The sequence below is a fragment of the Suricata suricatta genome, chromosome 5, assembly GCF_006229205.1.
Source record: "Suricata suricatta isolate VVHF042 chromosome 5, meerkat_22Aug2017_6uvM2_HiC, whole genome shotgun sequence".
Taxonomy (NCBI): domain Eukaryota; kingdom Metazoa; phylum Chordata; class Mammalia; order Carnivora; family Herpestidae; genus Suricata; species Suricata suricatta.
The window spans coordinates 86,726,373-86,742,532 of NC_043704.1; the positions used below are offsets into that span (position 1 = coordinate 86,726,373).

The 16,160-nt window shown below is 37.1% G+C and overlaps 1 protein-coding gene across 2 annotated transcripts in view; it reads right to left on the reverse strand.

Moving 5' to 3' along the window:
- PIK3CA (phosphatidylinositol-4,5-bisphosphate 3-kinase catalytic subunit alpha) overlaps nucleotides 1–16,153 on the reverse strand; it is a 71,626-nt gene extending 55,473 nt beyond the window's left edge. Inside the window, exon 1 of one of the 2 annotated variants that reach the window (XM_029939844.1) lies at nucleotides 16,071–16,153. The gene's annotated coding sequence lies outside the window, so the exon portion shown is untranslated. Of the gene's footprint in view, nucleotides 1–11,103; nucleotides 12,432–16,070 lie in introns of those variants that run through there. The other variant, XM_029939845.1, reaches the window with a different exon arrangement.
- Between the last annotated feature and the right edge of the window lie 7 nt (nucleotides 16,154–16,160).

Consider the following 16,160-nt stretch of genomic DNA (forward strand, 5'->3'; position numbering starts at 1 on the left):
ATATATTTCAGCTTAATATTGGGGAGGGTTCCTATAGATATTTGCTTATTTTTGAGAAACTGAGGAACTCTATTTGGAAATCTTTAGGACAGTTTTTCAAGTGTGTAGTATATGTCAAAGTATGGTACCCTAATTTCCATTTTCTTGATTTCAGTTCCAGAAATATTGGCAGAAAAAGTAAAAGGCTGACAGCTGGGTATAAGGATATTACAAGATGACTCTAATTATCTAAAATGTTTCTTTTAAAAGAACAGTTGCTACTAAATATTTCATTGCTAACATTTAGTTCAAGCCATAGCTACATGTATCCTATGGCACACTGGATCTGAACTTTGCAGCTGGTGGTTGATTTCCATCAACACCTTAAGACTGAAGTCTATATAGCAAGGCTAAACACATTTAAACTATGAAAATGGAGCTTAAAAAAAAATATGATGGAGGGGTGTCTGGGTGGCTCAGTTAGTCTGACTTTCAGTTTCGGCTCGGATCATGATCTTGTGGTTTGTAGGTCTGAACCCAGCGTCAGGCTCTGCGCTGACAGTACAGAGCCTGCCTGGGATTCTCTCTCTCTCTGTTGCCTTCCCTTCTCCCCTCCCAAAATAAATAAACAAACTTAAAAAAATATATGATAGAAACCTACTTAAATATTTATACATATATAAATAGCTTTTTGTCTCAGTTGTTGCAGAAAATAATGTTACCTACATGAATGTCAGCTGAATTTAATGAAGCCACCATTTTTGGAAACCCTATCAGGTATATAATATGGTTTCTGCAAGGGATACATATAAACACCACAAAGTAGAGAATACAGGTTGGATGTGAAACAAATAGCTTAATATCCAGTAACCAGTTCTTGCTTTGGAGGGACAGGTTTTATTTTATAAAGAGGGAGTATGATGAAAAAGTTTATTGAAATGACTTTTTTTTGTTTATTTTTATTTTTCAGAGAGAGGGAGATAGAGGGTGAGACAGAGAGAGGTAGAGAGCATGTGAGCACATGCATGAGGGGTACAGAGGGAGGGAAACAGAATCCAAAGCAGGTCCTAGGCTCTGAACTGTCAACACAAAGCCCAACACAGGGCTCAAACTCACGAACCAGGAGATCATGACATAAGCCAAAGTCTGACGCGTAACCAACTGATCCACCCAGGCCCCCCTTTTGAAACATCTTCTGCCCCAAACATGATCAACTGATATGTGAGTGGAGGGGGATGCTTAAAAAGGGGATGTGTTTTTGTGTAATTTTACTGTGACAGTCTACCTTTTCTGTAAGGACCAGACCAGAAGAGAAGCCAGGTTATCTTGGGCGTGTGAATCTCAAGTCTACTCACAAGATGAGTAACTAAGCAAATACTTAACACCTCACTGAAAAATGGAACTAATCACTCCTCCCCCATCTTTATGGGGTTGTTAATTACATGACATACATTTATTTTAGCAATTATTATGGGCCAGGCTTATGCTAGAGGTAAAAGATAAATAAAACGACATCCCTGGCTTCAAAAGCCTAATAATCTATTGAGGAAGACAGGTAAGTAAACAAGTAAGGAAACTTAGTACAGTGTATATGCACTGTAATAAACAGAGGCTCAAGGAAACCGAGGAGGGAGAGACTAACTCTGTCTAGGAGGGTGAGTCCAGGAATACTTCACACAGTTTACACAGAAGCTCAAGGTAGCGTGCCAGGTCAGGGTAGGAGCAGCCATAGCGAAAGGGCCTCTGAGCAGCAGAAACAGCATCAGCGTGATGAGCACTGGAGTACAGAAAGGCCTATGTGAGTCTGAGGCAGCTCACCGTGGCCAGACTGCAAGGTGTTCAGTGGGAAAGTACAGGAACTATACATAGAAAAGTGGGCTGGTGCCGAATTGTGAGAATTATAGTAAATTAATGAGATTGCACTTTATTCCAAGGTCATTGTTCTTCGAAATTCTGTCCTGGGATAACACGTATAGGACCAGAATAGGAAGCCTTGTTAAAAATGCATGTTCCCAGGACCAGAGAGGTACTGAATCAGATTTTCAAGAGTCTGGGTAATTTATATTTTGGGAGGGGGGATAATTTACACTGTAACAAGTTCCCAGGGTGATTCTTATACACCCAAAGCTTGAGACATGGCAATGTAGGCCACAAGGAACTACTAAGCTTTAAGTAGAACAATTTTGTATTTTAGGATGAGTGATATTTTGGCAACTGTGTAGAAGCAGTGTCAATCTCTCCCCTGTTCTCTTCCACAGAATCTATTTATTACAGCACATTGATGAAATTCTGCTAGTTATTTACATATCTGATAATTTTGTAATCAGTGTGGAAAGTAAAAGAAAAGTGGAGAGACTTGTTGGGGTACTTCAGTGATACAGGAAAGAACTAAAATAAGGCAGTGACTAGGAGAAAAGATGAAAATGAAATCAAAAGATACTTCTAAGAAATAAATACCCAAGATTTGATGATTAATTGAATTTTGGTGGGCCAGAGAGGACAGAGTCAAGGTTAACAGAAATTCTTAGCTTAGCAAGTAATGATGTTATTAATGGAAAAGGATCGTATAAAATAGAATTCTGAAAACATTTTGAGAAGTAGAAATCTAAGTGTAAGATATTAATTACAGGCCTTTCTAGAGCACTTCCCACACTTCTCCTTTTCTTACTTAGATGTGGATTATATTCATATTTCTCTCAATGTAAAAGTAACTCATGCTTATTATAGAAATTCATTCACTTAAAAACTGGCTGAAGTGTCTATTAAGATCGGAAACTGTGCTCTGTACCTACTTAAAATGCAATGATGTACAGGTGAATGAGGAAAGAAAACAGTGAAAAATGCATCTGAGACAACCATTATACCATTTTTTATGTACTCACAGGCTTTTTTTTCTATGAATAATTTTTAGTTTATTTCTTTGGTTCATATAGTTGTGCTCATATAGTATTATGACTTTTATCTTGCTTTTTTCACTTCAAAAACATTTCCTCAAATTACTGTAAATTTCTCATAAACAATAGTGATTTATGACCACCTACTTCTATGGAAGATATAACAGGTTACTTACTGAATACTTAAGCTGTTTTAAAACTTCCATTATTATATATAATATTGCAAATGAAATTATGGGATCAAAAGGTATGTTAATTTTAAAGGCACACAAATTGCTGACCTGCTTTTTTCCAGAAGGGTTCAATCAGTTTAGACTCTGCCAAAAGAAATATATGAACAAGCACATTTCATGGCATCTTCACCAGCAACAAAACCATTAGAAAAACTTCCTGGTAACTCAAGAAGTAAAAATGTATCACTGCAACTTAGAAGTTTCACTTCTTCGATTATCTGTCAGGGAGAAATATTTTCCCATTTGCTTTTATTTTCACTTCAGTAAATGAACCTGTTTTCTCAAGTTCTTTGCTCATTCATGTACATTGAACTTGGTGCTTTTGAAAGCATTTGTAGCAACACCTTAAAATTTAAAGATAAACACTTGGCTTTCTGCAACTGTTAAGTTGGAGGGATCCTGGCCGGGCCAACAATGTTGGATTTCATTGGCCTGCCAGCCGTTCAACCCTTCCCTGGAGCCCCAATAAAATGATCTGATCCAAATAAATAAATAAACACCTGTCTGCTACATATTTGCAAATTTCTAATCCTGGTTTACACATCTTTAATTTGTTCATTTATACTAGGGGGAGGGAGGTGGGAGAAAAGAACAAAATAAATGTCAATGTTCTGAGTCAAATGTAATAAATTTTCCCTTCATGAGTCCTTCTACTTCTTTAAAGTTTGGTATTTCCTCATCCACGTAAATATCTTGCTTTTTTTTTTGAGGTGGGGAAGAGGAGGGGGAGGGTGAGAGAGAGAGAGAGAGAGAGAGAGAGAGAGAGAGAGAGAGAGAGAGAGAGAGAGGATCTGAAGCAGGCTCTGCAATGACGGCAGAGAGCTCGACATGAGGCTTATGACCAGGAGATCATGACCCTACACAAAGTCAGATACTTAACCAACTGAGCCACCCAGGAACCCCCACATAAAATATCTTTCTTAAATGAAACTAGCATAAGAATATTTACTCTTTTTCATCTAGCTTTTCAATTTACCTGAGTTTATTTTGGTATATAAGATGACATATTCAAATTTGTTTTGAATACTATTTAGCCCTCTGAAAAATATTCACTGAATGTCCCTTTTTCTACTGATTTCCAATGATTTTTATTATTCTTAGAGTATCTGTTTCTGGGATCTCAATTCTCTCTCATCAACTTTACTAACCATGCTATACCAGCACCCTATTCTTTTATTTATTATAGTTTTATAGTGTGCTTGATAGCTGATAGGGCCACAGGGTTATCAGCTCTGTTTCTGTTGTTGGTTTTTCACCTAAGTTATCGCACTTTTACCTCTTTAGTCTCTTGGACAAAACTAAGAATTATCTTGTTAATTTCTCAAACACATTAAAAAAGTCAGAATTATGCTCAACCGAAACCTCTGAGTTAACTTGAGAAAAACGGATATTTGTAACCGTTGGGACTTCCCATTCAGGCACATCATGATGTTCTTCTCCCTGCACCCCCGGCCCCGTCCTGCCCGTGACCCAGTAAGTTCCAGGTTTCTCCACAGGGGCTCACACATTTCTTAGTAACATAATTTTCTATTTTCTGTTCTTGTTATGTGACCTTTTCTACTGTATTTTCTAAATAATTACTGCTATTATAAAGGAGAACTACTGAATTTAAAGTATTTGTCTTAAATCTAGTTACTCTACCTTCCTATTAGTAGGTTCCAATAACTTCTTAGGTGACTCTTGGTTTTCCCAGGAATGCAATCATACCATACCAAAAATGGGATCGTGCAGCTTTTCCCCCCCTAGTATTTACAACTCTTCACTCTAATTCATTTCTTATTATATTGGTCAGCATATCTAGAAGAATATCATATATAATAATGTAGCGATAACATGTTTCTGAGTGTTTAATAGTGATTGCTTCTCAAGTGTTTCACTATCAATTTTTATTTTAGCTTTTAGTTTGGTATGTTTTGTTACAGAAATTTCTCTTTATTTCTGGCTTTTAAAGGGACAAAAGGGAATTTTTTTCTTTTCCATGTTTACTGATGTGTTTATTTTTCTTATCAGATTTATTGACCTACATATTAAAAATTTTCATGTTTATCCATCTTTGCATCTTAGATATTTGCTATTCATAAAAGATTCAACATACTGAATTATTTTTATTTCTATTTTATTCATAGCTGCTATTTGAGTTGCATATTTGTAAAGTTTGCGCAGGCTCTTTTCTGGAATACAGCACCCTGGAAACATCTCTTTCAGTCACTAGTCATCTAGGGACAACTTTTCAGGCTCGTAAAATCTAAGTGGCTTGTTCAGTGTCACGTGGTTGGCAGGCAGGTTAGATACTCTGGTTCTGATGCAGAATTATAAGCTGTCCCACTTCAGTGCATGGACCTTGTATCCTCCCCCAATGTGGGAGAGACCATCTCCTCTTAGCCCTTATCTCCAGGCCAGCGAGAGAGACTGGCACATGACAGCCCAGGGTCCACGCTTCTCTTTCCACGACTCTAGGGGAAGTTCTACCTCCTCGCACAGTTCAAACAGTGGGTGTTTGTACAAAGGGAATGAATATTCCATAAGGAGGTGAGAGTAACATGGATCTGTTCCCTTATTTACATTTGTCCTATCTTTTACTTTTCCCATTTCTCTAGGTAAATGTGTTAACAGAAACCTACTCAGAGTTTTCATAAATTCTGTGTAGTATGGTTGTGTTTCCTTTAGCAAAATAAGTAGTTAATTCTTAACTTTAATTCCTAGGTTAATCATAATGACACAGTATGGCAATGAACACTTGGTCAATACTAGGGCAGTCATATTTTTTTTTTTCACTGTGCATACCACCCCGTAGAAGAGACGAAGTTCTATATAGTTTTACACATATAAAAATGTTTGGAAGTATGCTTAATAATTCTTTAAAAGTAACAATGAAAAACTTTGAACAGCTGTGCCAAAATTATAGATCCTTTGTAAAGCAATCTCCACATAAATTGATTATAACAATACATGTACTTTTTAGAAGTACATAGACTTTATTGTTTACTATCAATCAACCTGGTGAATGAGAGATAGACAGTAGGATCATCACCTTGAAAAGAATAAGTTATGGTGTGTGACATCAAGAGCAGTCTAAATTCCAAAAATAAGAAGTGAGAAAACATAAACATGTTATCTTTACCAAAAACTTAAATATGAATTAATATACTTATTCACGTAAGGTGCTGACAAGATGATGCCACAAAAACTTGTATCAATGATGCCAGGTAGGTAACTTAGTAATTAAAGACAAAGAATTAGAGACCGAACTCATGTTAAAATCAAAACACATGGTTGTTTTCCTTATTTTCACATAAATGACTTATATGGTTTATACAATGTCCAATGAGTATAAACCAGGTAACAAATAAAATGACATAAAAAAAAGAGTAATAACCGTATTTAATAAAGATTTCGTAACAAGTATAATGGGTAAGTGAAATAGAAGCAGCTTCCAAACATGACATGAGAATTCTATAAAAGCCTTATAACATAGGGACTGTGTGACAATAGGACACAACTAGTCTTTAGTGCCTGAGGGAGGGCAAGGAAAGGACATGCAGGGTAGCATGAAACAAGTGCTGCTTCCATGGCACAGTGCTATTAAGTTACCCGCCAGGGATTTTGAAATTCCAGGGATTGAAAAGGGAAAAAGTACTCCATGGGAAGATCAGACTAGATGTGAAATATGTACACCCACATTTTAGTATCTTCTGTCCCTCAATCCCTCATTCCTATCAAACTAAATCTCCATATGCTAACTTCTCTTAAGAGTAGGTATGAAACAGAATTCATATTCCTAGAGCTAGAATGAAATTTTAAGTTGTAATAGAAGAAAAAGCAAGCAGTAATCAAGAAGCTTGTTAGAAGGCAACTTTATTGTTCACTCTCCAGAGACCGGATAAGAATCCATTAGTAAATCCTCAGAATGGACAAAATTCAATTCACTACATAATGTTAAAGCCCCCAAATAAATTGAACAGGACACAGTTTGTGCTCCCAAGGATCTTACAAATATTTATGGAGTGTTTACCACAAACTAGGCACTGTTGAAAAAGCTTTAATGAATTAGTCATTGAATCCTTACAACAATGTTATGATCCCTCTTTTACAAAAGAGGAAATGTGTATTAACCCAGAGAATATTTAACCCAGACAGGGTAAATAACATGCCGTAAGCTAGAAAACTACTAATCCCAATAGTCTGGCTCCAGAGCACATGCTCTTGACCATTCTGATGTATGTTTTAGAGAAAGAAAAGGAAATTAAAGAAGCCTAAGTAAAGTGACCATATTTTGTGAATATTCTAAGAATGGCCTGCCTTCAAATATTCTCTCCTATTGTCAAATTACTTACCCTCATTTTGATTGGGAAAAAAATTATTTGTGGGATAAATGTACCAATTTATATGCCTGATATTTATACTCAACAAAAAAGACCACAGCATGATACATTTAGCTGTCTTTTAGTAGTGGTACATTAGTAGATACATTTAGCCATACAATAATAGTGTCCATGAACATTACATGGCTGTAAAAATTACTACCTTTTATTGTACAGAATTAGTCAAAGTATTCCAAGTTATTTTGAGGAAATCGGGAATCCCGTAATATAATTAAGAAACTTGAAAGTTGGCCATTTCTAGTGAAAAGAAAACGAATAACCAGTCTCCGCACTATAAAATTACTGATATTCCAGGGGCGCCTGGGTGGCTCAGTCGGTTGAGTGTCCAGCTTTGGCTCAGGTCATGATCTCACGGTTCATGGGTTCGAGCCCCATGTCAGACTCTGTGCTGACCACTAGCTCAGAGCCTGGAGCCTACTTCAGATTCTGTGTCTCCCTCTCTCTGACCCGCCCCTACTCACACTGTCTCTCTGCCTCTCAAAAATAAATAAAAGCATGCAAAAAAATTAAAAAAGTTACTGATATTCCAAACTTCTTTGAGTGTTGCTACCATTAAAAATATCAAGTACAGAAGCTGCTTTGAAAAAGTCCTGTTCAATTTGTACAACTGCTATATAGAGAAAAAGAATATAAATAGCTTTCGTAAATACTTTAAGAAGCTGCCTTTTGGGATCTCCAGTGTAACTAATAATAGCTATTAGATTTTAAGGAAATCTTCGTATGGAAAATAACTTTAAAATGATGTTACTATTAATATTTATAAGTAAAAAAAAAAAAAGACAGTATGAAACACAGTTTTTTCTTTCCTGTCATGTGTGGTTTGATTTCAGATTGGACTTTGGTAGTCCTAATTTCAATCTTTTCCCCCACAATTTTTCCATTAATGATGACATGCTATTTATATTTGATGACATATTCTATAAATCTATATTCACAGAATAGTAGCTTAGCTAGCAAAAACCTTCAAGGTTTTTTGCATTTGCCAAGAAGTTAACCTCCTCAGGCTCCTAAGGAAAACACACACACACACACACACACACACACCACTCACTTTTAAGCTACAGTCAATTGTTTCAAAATGCAACAATAGTACTTTCAGGTCTAGACCTGCAATAAGTCCTTCAGAAAAGTACTTGAAAAAGTACAATCTCTCAAAGAAAAATAAGCCATAGAAATGTGCTTAGCTTATTGAAAAGTGAGTATCTACTCAAAATAACTCCAAATAATATCTCATAATTTGAACAGTTTGTTGGCTATAAAATATTCAAATACTGAAGGTGAGTAATTTGAACATTTATAGAAACAATGTTATCAGTGGCATAAATACCAATGCTTTCCAATCAAGGACAATGATTTTTTGTCACCTTTCCTTATATGTACACAAAAAGGATATATCTAGAAAAAAGGCTTAGTGTGCCTCTGGAATTATATTCCTAAAATTAGAACACATTTTCTGAAAACTATCTAGTGGGATGGGTCACTAAAGGAAACTGGGGAATATACTTTCCCAGAAGTCTTTAACAAGTAAGGATGGTGACCAGTGGTATTAAGGGTGCTGTGACAGGTTTGCTGGCCTTCAAACCCTGTCACCTGGTGTGCAATAGATGACCTACCCTCAATGTCTATCAGTCATTTAACTGCTCTCAAAGCCAGTAACCAAAACGGCTGCTCCTACAGTAAGCTTGATTCTCCAACATTACTGATGGTTTTAGAAAGGGAAAAAAAAAAAATCTTTCCAGCTCATTCTTTTATGATGGCAGCTTGTCTATGCCACAGAATTTTACACAAGGGCCTTCAAATATGTGCAAATTTATAAGCAGGCAGACAAAAAGATTTTAGCTTCTGAAAATACAACAAACTGACTAGACTATCCTCCTTCTAGGGAGTGGCTGACTTACTCTTCCCTGAAATCAGAAGTAGACTTTAAAATACTAGGAATCTCCCAGAATTTTGGAGTAACAAAGAACATTAGACATTTTGTAGATAAAATAAACAATTGCTGAAAGGTCAAGATAGAAAACCAAACAGCTAGTTAACAGTTCAATACAGAATCCAGATTTTAGATTCCTGATCTAATATTCTTTTCACCCTAGCACACGATCTCTCTTTAACCTATCAATCTTTGTTAAAAGTGTCTCCAAATAGTAACAGAAATCTGCAACTACTTAGCAACTTAAAAGTGTTTCTGATATATTTCAAATCTATACTCAATAAATGATCAACAAGACTGGCAGAGAGCAATTAACCTAGTTTTAGATAAAGTATATAGCTACTAAGAAAATTATTCTCAATTATGATTCTACTGTGAAAATATCAATGTTTATTGGGCAGTTATATCTAGGGAGTATGCTAGTTGCTGAAGATAACAAGAACGAACATGGTTTCTTCCTGTCAAAAGATTGATGATTAAAAATATCTTTATCATACTGTTTTAAATTTCTGTAGTGCTTTTTTTTTTTTTTTTTTTTTTTTTTTTTTTTTTTTTTTTTTTTTTTTTTGGTAAAAGCTTGTTTATTTTTGAGAGAGAGACAAAGTGTGAGCAGGCCAGAGGTAGAAAGGGAGACAAAGAATCTGAAGCAGTTTCCAGGCTCTAAGCTGTCAGCACACAGCCTGACACGGGGCCGGAACTCATGAACCACGAGATCAGGACCTGAGCTGAAGTCTGACGCTTAACTGAGCTGCCCAGGTGCCCCTCTATATAGGCACTTTGTAAAATGCATCTCTCCACTGAGTCTTACTAACTCCTAAATTAGTATTGAATTTGGCAAGAGAATTTTGATCAGAGTAGGATGATTCTATCCTAGTGCAGCTTTTTTCAAATCAAAACACTGACTTTTTTTTAAACACAAATATTTAAAATTTGAAGTGTATCAGATAGGTATCATCTATAAGAATTCTTACTATTTTTTTTTTAAACCCTACCTTTATTTCAAATGGCAATGCTGGCTTTGATACAAAGACTCCTTCATAAAAATTGCAATTATATGCTAAAGTTTATTAAAAGTTTAGCAATTTAGATAAATTATCAAGGTAACTACTAAAATACTACAGGAAAAGATGAGTATTTAATTGTTGGGCTAAATATGAAACGTGTTATTCTTGTATCAGATATAAACTGAAAATAATGATTAGTATGTCTACCTTCTTCCTTACTAATTTTATGTAATTTTAGAGATCATTTAAATTATCTCATGAATTACCTGAGCTACTTAACAAGCAACATACTAGAGTTCCTATCATCTCAATGCAGAAAAAGAGGCAACAATTTGATATAATCTGCTTCCTCTCCCCCATACACAAAGTAGCAGTTTGTGGCTGGAATTTAGTCCATTAGCCCTCTAGATCAGAGCTCTGTAATCCACCCTAAGAAAACCTTCATCTTAATAAATATTAAACTTGAAAAAGCTCTAAGGTACCACATTTGTTACAAATTTACAATTCTTTATTGGAACATTTTAACTTTAAACCCCCCAAACTATGTATTTGGAGAGAGGGAGAAGGAACACCTAAACATTCCTTAACCAGGATCTATCAATCAGTTCACAGAAAAAAGACTTAAATGTAAATAAGATTCATAGCTATACAACATTACTGGTATATCTAATGTCTAATTACCTTTTTGAATGATGGAAATCTCAAATCTTCAAGTTGAATCCTCAGACTTCATTCATTACGTGTTGCTTCATATTTCTTTCTTATGCCCTAACACTTCAGTTTCTTCTCCCCATAGTTTTCAATTTTTATTACAGCATTTTCCCCCAAAATGATTGGTAATAAAACTCACTTTAAACATAAACTTATGGGAAAACTCAGGCATGCCAATTCGATTTATATAAAAATAAGATTGGTATCAAAAAACTTCAGCAAAGAGATATTATTACATTATGTGTAAGGTTGCTCTCTATTACCAAATAAAGCTTAAAATAACTATATAAAAGACAGGGCTCCCAAATACCAATTTCAGTCTGTTGATATCTGAAATTGCCACTCTCATCTCAAGTACAATCTTCTCTTCTGGAATTAGCCCTGAGCAGAGGTATATTTCCTATACCTCCTAGAAATTACCATATAATGATCCCTGAGTTTTAAGCTTTGGTGAACAGAGATTTCCCCAAATTTTCTGTGTCTTCTTTTATAAATTACCCTCAGTTTTAACCTGTCCCCTTCTGGAGTGATCAAGTCTGATTTTCACTTATCTTTGTGGAGATGTATTAGGTCACCAGACTCTCTCCTTCATATTACAGATATATTGATAGCTTAGCATTTGATATCCTGCCATATTTGAAATTTCTAAGCACAATTACTTCCCAAGCTGTGTAACACGTGGATATTTGACAGTCGAATGGGTTTCTAAGAAAATGAAACTAAAAGCCAGTTGTTCTGGTCCCTGGTTACATCTGTAATGCTAGCATTTAGCAAAGTGGAAAATTATGTCTTTCTAATATCTCAGATAAGTCTACTCATGAGATCTAACACCTTCTAAGGGGAAAGGAAATGAACATTTACTAAGTACCTGAATATAGAACAAAAACTCTTTTGGATCTGTATTATCTCATTTAATTCAACAACAACAACTTGACTGAATAGTAATTACTCCTATTACGCAGATTAGGAAATCTGTCCACAGTAATCCTGCCAGTAACTCTAAAAGTTAGGTATTAAACCAACGAGCTTCAGATTCCAATGCCAATTATTTTTAGTTTTTTGTTTCTCATAAGACTTTAAGGCCAGATCACGGAGTACCCAGTTTAGAGGACCCAGAACAATCTCTCTGTGTTACAGATGAGGAAATAGAGGCCCAAAAAGATTGAGACTTGCCCAAGGACACATAATGCTTGTAGTGAAATGGATTTGAATTCAAGTTTCCTGATTTCCTTTCAGTTCTGTGCATAATAATGATCCTTATATTTGTTTCTATCAGTTTGGGGTTGAGTCACCCTTGATATAATTTATAACATCTCGAGTGTCTCCAAATGAAATGATACGTGTGGCAAGTTCAGAAATATACGCTTTTGGTGATCAAAGATATTAAACGCATTTGGCAGAAATAAAAAAGACTTACTTGGTGTCTATAAATTATTACATGTTGTAAAAAAAATCTATTACCAATTTATTTATTCAGTTAATAAATATCTATTATCTGCTGGCTACTGTGCTTGGCAGTTAAGAATGCAACAGTATATAAAACAGAAAGATTCCATATCCTTCACAAAGGTTTTATATCCTAATGGAGGCTACAAATAAATTGTCAATTGTAAGGCAGTGAGTCAATGCAGTGAGTCAAACAGTAGGAATACAAGATGCTATGGGAACAGGAGGCAGGGATATCTAATTCAGACTAGACTTTTAGAAGGTGGTATGCAAGAAGAGTAGGAATCAGCTAGCTAAGGCAGAGGTAAGGAGTGCGCAAATATTTCAGGAAGAGCATTTGCACATGAGAGCTGGGAAAGGTCAAGGAAGCTGTGGGGGGAGAAATTAACTTAGAGAGACAAGCAAGGACCAAATTACACAGGTCTTTGGAAACAAGGGCTTTATAATTTTGTATATTAGAATTACCTGGGGAACTTTAAAACAAATACACCACAGATGTCTAGGCTCCATTTCAAATCAATTAAATCAGAATCTCTGGGAATGAAGCACTGGCACTGGTAGTTTGAAAAGGATAACTAGAAGATTCTAACGTGTAGCCAGGATTGGAAACCACTTTTTAAGCTATATAGGGAATTAAAAATCTATACTTATTACTGGAAGTCATAAAAAAGGTGGTCTTAAGAAATTAACTTTTCTGGGCCTTGGTTTATCTATTAGAAAGCAGGAAGAAGCAAGTTAGAGGTAGCATGATAGTGAAAGGAATCAGAAAACAGTGGTTTTGTCAATGAATCTGTCACCTGACACCTGTGTGACCTTAGATTAAAATGTCATTTCTCAAAGATAGTGATACTGCCTCCCTACAGGATTGCTGTAACTCAAGACAACAATTAAGAAAACAGCTTAATAACTGTGATAATAAAATAGAAACCAGAATATTCCAAGCTTTATGCTGCTAAAACTGCATAATTTTAAAGATCATAAATATTTTCACCAAAGATGAAATCTTGTATGATGCTTAAGGAATACATTTCATTCAATTAAAGAATAACGCCTATTATTAAAATAATAAAATAGATATTAAAATAATAAAATAGAGAACTGATCTTTTTAATGCTATTCTAGTTGCTAACGAGATCAAATGGGATTAAGTTAACTCTTTTCAAATCAACAGATCAACAGAGCAAATGCCCTTTAATGGTAACAACAAATGTTTGAAACTCCTTTGTTCACTAAAGGGCTCTAATCATGAAATACACACACAAAGTAAACTGTCTTAGGAAAACTATTATGATCTACCTTATAATACAAGTATTTTGTTTATAAATTTAATTTTTTTAAAGGGAATACTTCTTTGGGATAGAGGATCTTGTCCTCAGAGGAAGGAAGCTCTACTCAAGAAGGACTGTTCCATACACAGAGCCAGGCAGAGCCACACCTGTTCTTCCAGCCTCCCTCTTACACACATCCAGCCCATGAGAATATACACTTTCATGAAGTAATCTTTCAGTTTGAGTACAGTACTGTATCGAGTGGTATCTCTTTCATGTTATTTCCAATTTACTTAACATTTAAAAACTTTTGATATATAAAAACAATTCTGCATTTACATATGTGGTTTATTTTGAATTCTTCAAGGAAAACTGACAGAAATGTCTTTCAAACTTTATAGTCATAGTCAACAGAACACTAACTTAATATTCATTTACTGTCTGGCTATTTGCCCCATGGAGCTATTACTATTACGATGCACGATCATCTCTTTCAATCACCTATTTTGTGATTTTAATAGAAAAGCTCTCATTTTATAATGATGGAAAACGCACAAGAAATTTGTGAAAAAAGTTATGGATGAAATTTTAATTTTATCCCAAAGCACATAATGAGAAAACTTAAAAAAACAAAACAAACACCAACACACACACACACACACACACACACACACACACCACACCCCCTACTGGGCCCTCTTCAGATAATTTTGGTTGATGACACTGCAGAACAGTTAATCTGATAATTAAAATTTTCCATAACATGTGATGTTTCGCTAGAGATCTATGCTATCAACCAGAACTCACTACTTCAGTTAAAAAATCTTAAAACTTGAATACACAGACATATTAACAAATTCCTACACTGCAGTTGCTCTGATGGCTCCTTAATAAAGACATAAAGTATTCTAATTTATACAAATTAAATTAGCAACATGGTTATTTTACATATTTCGCAGGTCTTAACATCACACAATCCAGCACACAAGCAAATTTGTAATACCCAAAGGAATCTATTTTCTAAGCAAGAAAACATGCAACCAATATTGCCTGCAGTGGTTCAAATGTGGACATGGAAATCACCCGGCTTAAGTTACCAGGAGTTTATCTACCCAAGTTTTCTGGGGGTTCTCCCAGGCCTCACAAACTAGATTCAAAACATCATCTCGCAAACCCCTGTCCCGAATGTGCACAAAGGCGCTGGGATGAGGAAGCTTCTCAAAAAACAAAATCACAACTCTAATTCATTAAAGAATATGCAGGCTGTTTTCTATAAAGCCCTCGCCTGTCGCGCTCCCTTTATCGTTCATATAACTATGTAAACAGTTCCCCAGTTATTGACATCTAAGGAAATAGCTTTCGATTCCCAAGTCTGGGAACAAGCCACCATCACCACTATTCCTTTAGCATCCTAAAATAAACCCTCCAAGCCGCGGTCAAAACACTGGCTGAACGTCTGGTGTTTACATGGCCCAATCCTGGGCGTACCCTACCTTTCTGAACCACTTAGGAGCTATGAAGCAGGCATCGCATGATACACTTAGTAAAGACACAAATCACGAGACAGTGTCTCAGGTCTATGAATGAAAGATCCAATACGTTTGATTGTCTCGGTTAAAAGGAAAAAAACAACCTCGGAAGGAAGGGTGGGAGGGGAACTGCAGGGTCGGGGCGGGGGGGGGGAGCGGTTTTCCTTCCCTGCCCCAGCCGGGCGATTTAAACTCAGCGTGAGGCAAACACAGGGTCGCCGGGCTGGCGGGGCCGCAGTCCCGGGGCATGACAGCCCCTCTGGAACAGCTCGCGGCTCCGCCAGGATCCCTCACGCCGCGCTGCTCGCGGCAGCCCAGCCACCCGCGGGCCGGGTGGGCGTGCAAGGGTGCGGGAGACCGAGCTACTGTGGCCAGGGCGGCGGCCCTTGGGTGCACTTCCTCAGATTCCAGCCGCCCCATCCCCAAAAATGAGAGGAAGGAAACGAGGAGCGAGGCGGCGGCCAGGGTGGAAAGGAGTCAGCCGCCAGCCCTCGCCTCTGCATCTGGGTGAGGCCAGCGGCAGGCGGGGAAGAGAGAGCGGCGACCGCTGGCGAACTCCGCCGCGGGCCGACGCTGGGAGACGACCCGTGGGTAGCCCCCGCCCAATACGAAGGGCGCGCCGGAGAGGCCCCTCACACCCACCCCGTTCCCACCCCAGCCGCGCCCGCTCCCGGCCAGTCCGCGCTGTACTCACGCTCGGGGCTCCTCCTGGCTCCGCGGCTCTAACCGCATCGGGTCCCAGCCCCGCGGGCGGCGGCGGCGGCGGCGGCGGCGGCGCCGAGGG